We start from the raw sequence: 11691 nt of genomic DNA, 5'->3' as shown, positions 1-11691 counted from the left end.
GAGAGGTCTGCAGGGAATCAGTGCCCAGAGCTGCCTGTGCCTGCCTGTGTTCCTGCAGTTCTCCTTCCTGTTCTCCCTGGGCTGGAGAGACCTGCCTGCCCTGGGTTTATTGGAGCAGAGGGATGGGATTACATTTGTGCAGAAGGTTTGTTCACAGACATGTTTTCTGACAGACAGTGCCATTTCCCTTTTGTCTTTCCCAAGTTTTTCCAAGTGCTGCCCAGCACGGGGATCCATGTGGTGGGACAGTGACTGGCAGGAGGAAGGGGAGCCTTGGCCTCACCTGCCCAGCTCAGGTGGGTGGCACAGAATGGGGGTGGGCTGGCAAGGCATGAACACATTTCTGAGTTCTGGAGTGCCTTGAATCCTTTCCCTGTCAGGTTTCTCTCCCTCATTTCCTGGGCTCCATTGTCCCAGGTGTCTCTTCCTTTGCCCAAAGTCCAATGGCAGAGGATTGACTGACTCCCATGGGAGGTTTGGAATGAAAAGGGTTCTGTTCAAATGGGGCAAGGAATGCAGTAAGAAAGATGAGCCTCCTTTTAGTGCCTGAAGTAGAGAGGAATAAAAATGGTGGAAAAGGTCCCATTTTATTTGTTGTCCCCCCTGGATTTTTCATGGCTAAAACTCTCTAGTGAGCAATTGAAGAGAAGGGTGAAGGGCAGGAGCCTTTGACTTGCCCAGTGCCCTTAATTGCCTTGTTCTCCTCTCTTCCAGGCCAGGCCAAAGCCCTGCTCCAGCCCAGCTCTGCCAAGTGCCCTGGGCTGGGAGCAGCCAAAGGCAAGAGGCTGCAGCCCCGCCGGCCGGGCTGGGGGCTCCTGGTGCTGCCCGTGGGGTGGGGTAAGTCAGAGGGACACGTTTCTCTCCTCCTGGTGTTGGCATTTGCTCCCTGGGCCCTGGATGTGTAAGGAAGGACGCAGTAGCAGGGAAGGGCAGTATTTCCAAACTGTCTGAATGTTGCCCCCAGGTTTGGGATGGGGGTGGTTGGGTTTGGCCTGGGCCGGTCAGGATCAGCCATAAAGGACCCACCAGAGCCCTGAACCCTCACTGGACATGTCCAGCCCCTCAAGTCATTAATTTTCAATAGAGGACAAAGTATTGGTACTTGCTTCTGATCTGTGGAGGATTTCCTTTGGAATGATCAATGCAAAACATCTCTTTGGGTCTTTTGTTTGTTTGTTTGTTTGTAATTTCCTCTCTGGCTTCAATGAGTTTGGTGTGTTCCTATTAAGGAAGCAGCCTGTTTTTATCTTGAAATTTGGGGTGGTTTGGTTTGTTTAGGTTTTTTTCCCCCCACTGACTCGGGCCATCCGTGCATAGTCCGTGTTGTCCCACAGGACTGTTCTGGTTCTGGGTCAGAGAGAGAGAAGGGAAGTGGCTTTTCCTCATCTGGAATGTTTCCAAGCAGAAGTGGGACATTGTCCTGCCCCTCCCCAAAGCACTGCAGGCACCTGGGAGTAGCTCAGGGCTGGCCCAGTTCTCTGAGACAGAACCATGGGGGAGAGGTTTAAGTATTAATCACATCTCTGGTGTCCCTTGGTTGTAAGGATTGGGTCCTACACTCCCAGAGCGTTAAGGAGAACAAGGAACTTCTGTTCTTCCTGGCAAACCTTCTGCTATTGCTTGTGCAGTGTTTGGGTTCTGTTGTCTGAGTTCCTGTCCAGGATCTTTCTAAGAGAACCTGTTAGAAATGTAGAGGTAGGATTAGAATTTGGGTCTGTTGCCTCCCCAACTGCCTCCAAGTCCTGATGGACTGGAGTGATGAGTGCTTTCAGCCCAGGGTATTTCTTGATATTGTGTGGCTTTCCCTCAGCTGTGGGTGAGGAATTGTGCAAGCAAGGCCTGTGTGCCCGTGGGTGTCTCCCGTGTGTGTCCGTGTGGCAGGGCTGGGACAAGGACTCGTGCAGGGACCCAGCTGGCACTGGAGCTGCTGCCATTCTGAGCCACTGCCAAGGGCTGGGGAGAGACCCTCTGGGAGGCTGTTGCCAGGATTCCATTGGGAGCTGGATCTCCCTCCAGCTGCAGCAGCCAGGGGAGGGTTCTTCCTTGTGCAGCCCGGTGGCTTCTGCTCAGGCTGGCCCAGAGTGGGGCTGGGGCAGGTTCTCCAGGGAACTGGAGCCAGCCCTGAACGGGGCTCTGGAGAGCAGGAGCTGCAGGGACTGAGGTTTGCAAAGCTGGGCTGAAGTTTGTCAAAGCAGCAGAACATTCTCATTCTGGTGGGTTTGTGGAGTCCGTGTTGGTGCCCAGGAGAACTGGGTCAGACTGGGCTTTGTGGTCCGAGAGCTGCCCCCCTAAATTTGGCAGGCTGTGTGTGCTGGCAATGAAGTGCTATCCCAGAGGCTGATGGTTTCTGTCTCCAGGGATGCCCAGGACGCTGCTAATGCCCAGGGATCTGCTCTGGGTCCAGGCTGTCCGTGCTGGAGGGCCCTGGTGGCTGCAGTCCCTGAGCCCGCAGAGACAGAGAGAGCCCCGGCCCGAGGGGCCTTTGGCCCCTTGTCCTGAATTTGGGGTGAGCCTGGGAGCGTGTGGAAGGTGAGAATGAGGGCTGTGTTCCAGCCTGACACCGGGAAGGTCAGTGTTTCCCTGGAGGGGGAAGGTTTGGGCCCGCAGGCTGAGTTGGAACAGGACCAGGGCAACAGACGCTGCTGTCTTTTGTTGCCTCCTGAGGTCTTCTGTCCCCCTTGGAGATTTCCTCCCGGGCTGTGGCCCCACAGGGAGCAGAAGGGAAAGCTACCAATGCCATGGGCATTGCCAGCCTTTGTCTCTCTGCTTTGCCATCCAAGCTGGGAATTTGCTGCTGTTGCTGCCGAGGCTCCCCTACCTGGGAGTTGTGTCCTCCTTGCAGCCCTTCCCAGCCCCAGCCATGAGCTCCAGTTGTGCCTCTGTGTGTCTGGGAGTGTTTGCTGGGACTGTGCTTCCAATGCATCATCCCTGAGAAGATCCTGTTGTTCCAGAGCACTGGGGACAGTTTGGGTTTGGCAGCTTCAGAGCTGGATTGGAGCAGTCCCTGAAAAGATTTAGGAGAGTGGAGGTTTGTCCCAGTGGTGCTTTCACACCCCACTGGACAGGCTGGGCTTTGTGTTTGGGGTTGTCCTGTATTTGCTCTGCAGATAATGGGCCCTTCCCAATTCAGCCCAGCAGATCCCAAGGGCTCTGACAGGAATATTTGTTCTTTCCTTCCCTTTGGGATAACTTCATCTCCAAACTGCCATGAGCAATTCCTTAATTTCTCCTGAAGAAAACCAAGTGTCAGAGGCAGTTTGCCAAGGAGGCCAGAAGTGTCTTTGGAGCAGAGAGTGCTGCCAGCTGCGTGTGCCTGTCCCCAGCCTGGCACTGCCCACAGGGACACACTGGGCACTGACCATGAGAGGGAACAAAACCACTGCCTGCCAGAGGGTTTGTCCTGGGCCAGTCAGGCCTGGGGCAGGAATTGGACTGGGCAACTCCATCAGCTGCTCTTCCCTCCCCCACAAAGCCCCATCCCCTGGGCATTAATGACGTGCCCTGTGCCCAGCGCTCACTGTTCACCCAACTGAAACCAGAGCAAGGCTTGCTTTGCTTGGAACAACTTAAAATAACTTTAAACCAAAATAAATCACTTTTTTATTCTTTTTTTTCTTTTAGATGCTGGAATTGCCTCTCTGGGTGTGTGCTGAGCTCTGGCTGCAGGGGACTGTCAGGCCTTGGTGGCTGTGAGTTCCTGTTCTTCTCCCTGGGAAACTGGAAAGAGTTATTCATTAGATTGCAGAAATGTAATTTTGAGGGGACCCAGCAACTGTTTGTGTAGGAAAAGGTGAGGTGCTGCAGAGGGGAGGGAGGTGGCATTTTGGAGGGGTCCCACTGAGGGGGGAGTGGAGAGCCTGGGGCTGGAGTGTGAGTTATTAAACAGGGAAGAAGGGAAGGATGCTTGGGAGGGAAACACTCAGGGAATGTGTAGGGATGGAATGGAAATTTGGGGTGTCAGGAAGAGATAATTGGTGATGTAGAGGAAGGGAAATGTTGGGGGTAAGACTTGATCTCATCTGTAGAGGACAGAAGGACCATTTAGAGGTAAAGTGAGGCAGTGAGTGGTGGGCAGGTCGGGAAAATTTGTGTTTGTAAAATTTCAGGTCACCTGTAGCAGAGAGGATGTACCTCCTGATGGACACTGAGACAGTCAGGGGTGGGCAGGATGGGGGGAAACCTTTGGGGTTAAAACTTGAGGGAACGTCCAGGGCAGAGAGTGAATATTTTGAAGGATAAATGAGGTACTCAGTGGTGGACAGCTGGGGAGTGTTTTAGGGTAAACTTGGGGTAGCCCACAGGGTAGAGAATGAACATGTATTTGTACAGAGGAGCTGATTACATGTGGGTAGGTAAGGAGAATTTTGGGAGTAAAATCTGGGCAATCTGTAGCAGAGTGAATGAATATCTTGGTGTGAAGTGAGGCAGTCAGTGTTTGGCAGGTAGGGAAAAATTCTGTTTGTAAAATTTGAGGTCACGTGGAGCAGAGAGAATGTACATCCTGAGGTAAACTGGGGTAATCAGTTGTGGACTCATAGGGAAAATTGGGAGGGAAATATCTGAGGTAATCTGCATGGTAGAGAATGAATATTGAGAGATGAACATGAGGTACTCAGTGGTGGACTTGTAGGGAAAATTGTGGGGGTCAAATCTGTGGCAATGTGCAGCAGAGAGAAGGAACATTTTGGAATAAAGTGAGGCAGTCAGTAGGGGAGAGGCAGAGAAATTTCTGAGGGTGAAACTTGAGCAAAGCTGCAGGGCAGAGAATGAATATTTGGAGGTCCAAAAGAGGCAATCAGGAGTGTGCAGTAGGGAAGACTCTGGGGAGAGAATGACTCTTGTGTTCAAAAAGAGGTAATCAGGAGTGGGCTGGAAGGGGAAAGTTTGGGGGTTAAAAAGGAGGTTCATTCTCTGCAGGGCAGGGAATGAACACACTGAGGTAACCTGAGGTGATGAGTGGTGAGAGACACAGACAATTGTGGGTGTTAAAGTTCAGGTGATCTGCTGGGAAGAGAAGGAACCTGTTGAGGTAAAGATGAGGCACTGGGTGGCAGACAGGTGGGGAGAGGTTTGAGATAAGCCTGAGGTGTGTGTGGGGTGCAGAATGACCCTCTGTAGGTACAAAGGAGCTGGTCAGACGTGGACAGGTAAGGCAGATGTTGGGAGTAAAATGTGGGGCAATCTGTCCCAGAGAGAATGAATCTTTTGGGGTAAGGTGAGGCAGTCAGTAGTGGGCAGGGAGGGAAATCTTTGTTTGTCAAACCTGAGGTAATGTGGAGGAGAGAGAATGCACCTCCTGGGGTAAACTGGGGCAAACAGTAGTGGACAGGTGAGGAGGTTTTGGGGGAAACTTTGAGGTCATCTGTGTGGCAGAGGATGAATGTTTGGAGGTAAAAATGAGGTAATAAGTAGTTTGCAAGCAGGGAAAACTGTGAGGGTAAGTGTGGATGTCACCTAGGGGAGAAAATGAGGCTTTTGAGGTCCAGTGAGGCAGTCAGTGGTGGGCAGGGAGGGAAAATTTGTGTTTGTAAAATCAGAGGTCTTGTGGAGAAGAGAGAATGCACCTCCTGGGGTAAACTGGGGTAAACCTTGCGGACCTGCAGGGAAAATGTGGGGGGTAAAACTTGTGGGAATCTGCAGGGCAGAGAGTGAATCTTCTGAGGTGAAAATGAGTTCCTGGGTGGTGGAGAGGTGGGGAAAGTAAACTGGAGGTGGTGTGCTGGGTAGAGAATGAACATCTTGATGTAGAAGTGAGTTGCTGAGATGTGGAGAGGTCGGGAAAATGCAGTGGGTCCAGAGTGAGGTCACCTGTAGCAGAGAGGATGTACCTCCTGATGGACACTGAGGCAGTCAGGGGTGGGCAGGAGGAGAAACCTTTGGGGGTAAAACTTGAGGGAATGTCCAGGGCAGAGAATGAATATTTTGAAGGATAAATGAGGTACTCAGTGGCGGACAGTTGGGAAGTGTTTTAGGGTAAACTTGGGGTAGCCCACAGGGTAGAGAATGAACATGTATTTGTACAGAGGAGCTGATTACATGTGGGTAGGTAAGGAGAATTTTGGGAGTAAAATCTGTAGCAGAGAGAATGAATACCTTGGGGTAAAGTGAGGCAGTCAGTGATGGGCAAGGAGGGAAAATTTGTGTTTGTAAACGTTGAGGTCACGTGGAGCAGAGAATGTACATCCTGAGGTAAACTGGGGTAATCAGTTGTGGACATATGGGGAAAATTACAGGGGTAAAACTTGAGGTAATGTCCAGGGGACAGAAGGAATATTTTGAGTTAAAACTTGGGGGGTTTTTAAGGAGGTTATCTCCAGGGGAGAGAAAGGACATCAGGAGGTCAACTGAGGTAATCAGTGGTGGCCAGGTGGGGAGATTCAGGGCAGAAATCTCTGAGGTAATCTCCAGGGTCCAGAATGAATCCTGAGAGGTGCAGAGGAGGCAATCAGGAGTGGACACCACAGTGGGCCCAGGGAAGGTTCTGGGGGTAAAATGTGTGGTAGTGTCTGGCAGAGAGAATGAACATTTTGGGATAAACTAAGGCAGTCATCAGTGGACAGGTAAAACTAGAGAAACCCTCCAGGGTGGAGAATGAATATTTGGAGGTCAAAAGGAGGTAGTCAGTGGTGAGCAGGTGGGGGAAGTTTTGAGAGTAAACTTGAGGTGGTCTGTAGGGTAGAGCATGAACATATTTAGGTATACATGAGGTGATCAGCTGTGGAGAGGTAGGGAAATTTTGGGGGTCCCACTTGAGCAAATCTGCAGGGCAGAGCATGAATATTTGGAGGTCCTAAAGAGGTAATCAGGAGTGTGCAGGTAGGGAAGACTCTGGGATTTAAAAGGTAGGTAAACTCAGGGAGAGAATGACTCAATTTTGTGTTCAAAAAGAGGTAATCAGGAGTGGGCTGGAAGGGGAAAGTTTGGGGGTTAAAAAGGAGCTTCATTCTCTGCAGGGCAGGGAATGAACACACTGAGGTAACCTGATGTGATGAGTGGTGACAGACAGACAGTTGTGGGTGTTAAAGTTCAGGTAACCTGCTGGGAAGAGAAGGAACCTGTTGAGGTGAACTGAGGGTCTCTGCAGTGGCCAAGCAGGGAAATGTTGGGCTGATCCCTGAGTTGCTCCTGTGTGGGGCGGCTGCAGCGAGGCCGAGCCCTGGCCCTGATTTGCCAGCCATGGGCAGGGGGCTCTGTGCCAGCCGGGGGAGCAGCGGGGCCCCCGTGGCAGAGAGGGCAGGGGGGCTGTGGAGCTGCCCCGGGGGGAGCGGGGGGTCCTTTCCTGGGCCGCCTCCAGCCCCCCTCGATCCCCGGGGCTGCGCTGCCCCCCGAGGCTGTTTGGGGCAGAGAGTGCTGCCAGCTGCGTGTGCCTGTCCCCAGCCTGGCACTGCCCACAGGGACACACGGGGCACTGACCATGAGAGGGAACAAAACCACTGCCTGCCAGAGGGTTTGTCCTGGGCCAGTCAGGCCTGGGGCAGGAATTGGACTGGGCAACTCCATCAGCTGCTCTTCCCTCCCCCACAAAGCCCCATCCCCTGGGCATTAATGACGTGCCCTGTGCCCAGCGCTCCCTGTTCACCCAACTGAAACCAGAGCAAGGCTTGCTTTGCTTGGAACAACTTAAAATAACTTGAAACCAAAATAAATCACTTTTTTCTTCTTTTTTTTTCTTTTAGATGCTGGAATTGCCTCTCTGGCTGTGTGCTGAGCTCTGGCTGCAGGGGACTGTCAGGCCTTGGTGGCTGTGAGTTCCTGTTCTTCTCCCTGGGAAACTGGAAAGAGTTATTCATTAGATTGCAGAAATGTTTTCTGAAACCTGTCCCCTTCTTTGTGCCTTTTGCTGACAGATCTTCTCTTTCTGCCTTTCAATTTACAGCCTCCTTGCAGCTCCCAGCCGGGAAAACCTGGGATAACTGAGGAGGGACCGAGATGAAGGTTTTAGCTGCAGACTTAGGCTAATTTCTAGGGGATACAGCAACTGTTTGTGTGGGAAAGTGTGTTTAACCACATTGGCCCAAGTTGTGTTTGAACCAGCTTGGAAAACCTGGGATAACTGAGGAGGGACAGAGATGAAGGTTTTGTCTGCAAACTTGGGGTAGTTTCTAGGGGATACAGCAACTGTTTTTGTAGGAAAGTGTGTTTAACCACATTGGCCCAAGTTGTGTTTGCACCAGCTGGGGCCAGAGGTGCCAGGCAATCCAAAGCAAACCCTGCTCAGCCTCTAAATCCCAGGGGAAGTTCTCCAAGCTGCTCATTGACGGACTAAAGATCCATTGAAATGGAACCAAGAGCACTACTAAGTTTCCTGAGAATCCCAGGATTGCTGTCCTAGAATTTTTAACAGTTTTTTTAAGCTTTTTATGACAAAAATTACTTTCTTCCTTTGATTGAGTCCCTCAGTAGGATTTGGGATTTCTGTGGATTCTGAATCCCTCCCAGTGGCCCTGACACTGGTCAGAGCTGGCAGGACAAACAGAGTCAGAGCTCCTGGCAGGCACAGGGGCTTTCCCCCAGAGTGGATCCAACTGCTGCCCCCCAGCCTGGCCAGGCGGGATCTGCTTTGGCTCCCGGCTTCTGCCAGAGACAGAATGTGTTCCCTTGATTGGAATGAGGATCCCGTAGCTTCATCTCCTGGATGTTCCCTGGGCAGCTGATCCACTCTGCCCCACGTCCTGCTCTCAGTTCCTGCCCAGCCAGAGCCATCTGTGCCAAGGGCACGAGCACTCCCAGCCTGGATAGGGAATGGGGGACTGGCTTGTGCACAATTCACCTAGAAAGTCAAACGAGGGGACTGTTGGGCAGCGGCTTTGGCCGACACGGCAGCACAAAGATTGTTCTCTGCAGGGGGCCCAGGTTTGGGTGCCGGTCTCAGCTTTGCAGGTTTGGATGAATTCTACCTACAGCCCGCAATTCCATGCCGAATTCCTGCTGGAACAGCCTCCCAGTGCCTCCTGGAGCCCGGCTGTTCCCCCGCAGAGCTGCCGCTCTAACGCCAGGTTTGCCAGGAAGCAGCCACGGTTCCAGGTTTGCTCAGCGGGATCGGGACAAGGACAGGTTGATATTCCACAGACTTTGCTGTTTATAACCCTCCTCCCCCAGCCCCGCTGGTGTCCCTGGGGGGACTTGAGCGAGCTCCCTGGAATTGGGCCGGTTTTCCGCCCCGGGCCGGGCTCCAGGGGATGTGTTCGCCCAGGAGAAGGCGGGGGCCGGACGCGCTCCCGGCCCGGGGCGAGGCAGCCCCTGAGCACGGGCGAGGACGTCTGTCCGGGCGGGAAGCCGCTGTCCCTTCCGAGCCTCGGGAGCGGCCCCGGGGAGTTCTTTTCCCCGAGGAAAGGGATGCACAGCCCTGCCTTCAGGGCACCTCGGCTCTGACCCACCTGTTCCAGCTGTCCACGGGTTCTGCAGGTGCGGTTGGGTCCCCGAAAAACTGCGAATTGCATCCAAGCCCAACTTTCTCCAAGCACCCTCTTTTCTTTTCAGGCATCTCCGAGGGCTCTTGCTCGGGATTTAGTGCCGCTGAGGGCACATGGCCCTGGCTTTAAGGCTGCTGCTGGCTGCTGGCCTCCGGCTGGAAGGGCAGGGATTTGGGGCGGGCGGGACACACGTGGGGGGCGCGGGGGAGCTCTGGGAGGTGGGCCCTGGGAATGGCTGCCCGCGCTGCTCTGCAGCCCCGCCGTGCCGACACTGCCGAGTGCCAGCTGGATTCTTTGGGTCCTTTGGGGCTGGCGCTGGGGCGTGTCCAGGGTGAGGCATCTCAGGGGGCCCGTTCAGAGCAGCGCCCGGCTGAGGAGCCGCGGGCAGCCCTTTCCCCGTGCCCACCCCACGGGGGCTGTAGGGCACGGCTCCAGGGCACAGCTCATCCATCCCCTGGCAATAGGAAGCCCAAGCAGGGCTGGGTCGCTGTCTGTCGCTCCGGCCTCCTCCCGGCCCGCGTTCCCTGCCCTGCTGGGACTGCCCAGGGAGCCCCGAGAACGTTCCTGGCGGGAAGCGGGAGCCGCCGAGGGCTCCGTCCAACTCCGGGCCCGAAAAGCGGCCCCGACCTGAGCCCCCCCGGCATTTTGGGTTCCGAAGGCTCACCTGGAGGAGACGCTCCCCCGCAGGCGGGACCAGGCGGCGACACTCGACCAAACGCCTTTGCCTCGGAGCGAGGGATCCCTCCGGACTCGTTTGGCTCCTTTATCCCTGGAAATGAGCTCGGATGCCGCACGAGCACCTTTGCAGCCGTCGGGTGAAGCCCGGACGGGGCCGGAAAACCTCCCTGAGCAGGGCAGTGATGAATTGGTGCCCGTCCCCAGCCGGGCACAGCCCAGCCGGCCGCGCTCCCTCCGGCCCGTGGCTGCGAAGGGCTCCTGCAGAGATTGAATAAAAGCTCATTTCCTGACTGTATTTGCCCGCGGTCTTGCCCCTCTTTTGACTCGCGCAGCACCATCCGGTTGGAGCATTTCTTGGTTTCCTCCCCTGTAGCCGTTTCCCTCCCAGGCAAGGCCTTCCCCGTCTGCAAATAAAGAGGAAATGTTTCAACGGGATTTTGAAAACCAGAGGGTTTGCCCCGGGAGGGTGCGAGTTGCCGAGAAAGCGGGGGAGAGGAAGGAGAGCCTCAGGTCTCACCTGGCTGGTGTCAGATGAGCCGCACCTTATGGATGGCAGGGCAAAGAACTGCTGTCGGTAATTGCCGAAGTTCCGCAGGCAGAGCTGGGAGCAGCCTGTGCCCGAGCCGCGGCACGGTCAGTGCCAGCTCCTGGGGCCGCCTGAGGACAGACACAGGGACACGGGGACAAACGAGCAGCTCTGCTCGGGTCCCGGAGCACGGGAGGAACGGGGAAAGGGCTGCCGCCGTTCTTCCCTCCCCGGCAGGCCCCCAGCTCCCCGCGGCCGGAGCGGGCCCGTGGCCGGAGCCCCGGCGGGCCCCAGAGCCCTCGTTCCCGGGGGGGCCCTGGGGGTGGGAACCTCCTGGGGCCGCGTTTAAGGGGGAGACGGGCGATGTTCGCCCCGGGAGCGGGTGCGGTGGCCTCGGGGGTGCCCGAGCGGGGAAGCTCCGATCCCGCGGGGGGTACGGGCGGCACCCCTCCTCGGGGGTCCCGGGGCCGGCCCGGCGTGTCCCCGCGCCCCCGGCCGGTCCCAGCCCCGGCTCCGCGTCTACACGACGAACGCGCCGCCGTTCTCCCCCGACCGGGCCCCGGCCGAGCCCCGGCCCGAGCGGCCCCGCCGCGCTCGGCCCCAGCGCCCGGCCCGGAGCGGCTCTCCTCGCCCGCGTTGCCGGGGCACAGGCGGCGAGGCCGGGCTGGGATGAGCCCCGCACCGATCCTGGTCCCCGTCCGGATGCCGAGCCCCATCCCAGCCCCAAACCAACCTCGCTCCTCCGGTCGCGGTCCCGGTCCTGGCCCCGATCCTTGTCCCGGTCCTCCTGCCGAGCTCCATCGCCACCCTCGGTCTTCCGACGCGCCGATCGCTCCCGCAGCATCCCGGTACGAGGTTCCTCCGCAAACTCGGGACGAGCGCGGCTCTGCCGGCTTTAAACGGCGCGGCCGGGGCGGGGCCGGGGCGGGGCCGGGGCGGAGCGGGGCCCGCACAGGTGTGCGAGGCGGGGCCCGTCCAGGTGCGCGGGGCGGGGACGGGCAGGGGGCGGGTCGGGGCGGGGGTATTTAAGCGCCGGAACTCGCCCCCGCGGCCATTTGCTCGGGCAGTGCGCGG

The 11691-nt window shown here is 56.3% G+C and overlaps 1 long non-coding RNA gene across 3 annotated transcripts; it reads right to left on the bottom strand.

The window, feature by feature from the left end:
• Nucleotides 1-7646: 7646 nt before the first annotated feature.
• On the bottom strand, nt 7647-10767 carry LOC135419815 (uncharacterized). 3 transcript variants are annotated; one of them, XR_010433164.1, is made up of 3 exons: nt 10609-10767; nt 8898-10495; nt 7647-8770 (listed from the first exon to the last, which is right to left on the bottom strand). It is a non-coding gene; the product is annotated as an uncharacterized LOC135419815 (long non-coding RNA). The 3 variants fall into 3 exon arrangements; XR_010433163.1 differs by having other exon boundaries at nt 8902-10495; XR_010433162.1 differs by having other exon boundaries at nt 7647-10495.
• Between the last annotated feature and the right edge of the window lie 924 nt (nt 10768-11691).

The sequence above is a fragment of the Pseudopipra pipra genome, chromosome 10 (genome assembly GCF_036250125.1).
Source record: "Pseudopipra pipra isolate bDixPip1 chromosome 10, bDixPip1.hap1, whole genome shotgun sequence".
NCBI lineage: Eukaryota > Metazoa > Chordata > Aves > Passeriformes > Pipridae > Pseudopipra > Pseudopipra pipra.
The sequence above is the reverse complement of the archived record's forward strand: the minus strand, read 5'-3'. Positions and strand labels throughout refer to the sequence as shown.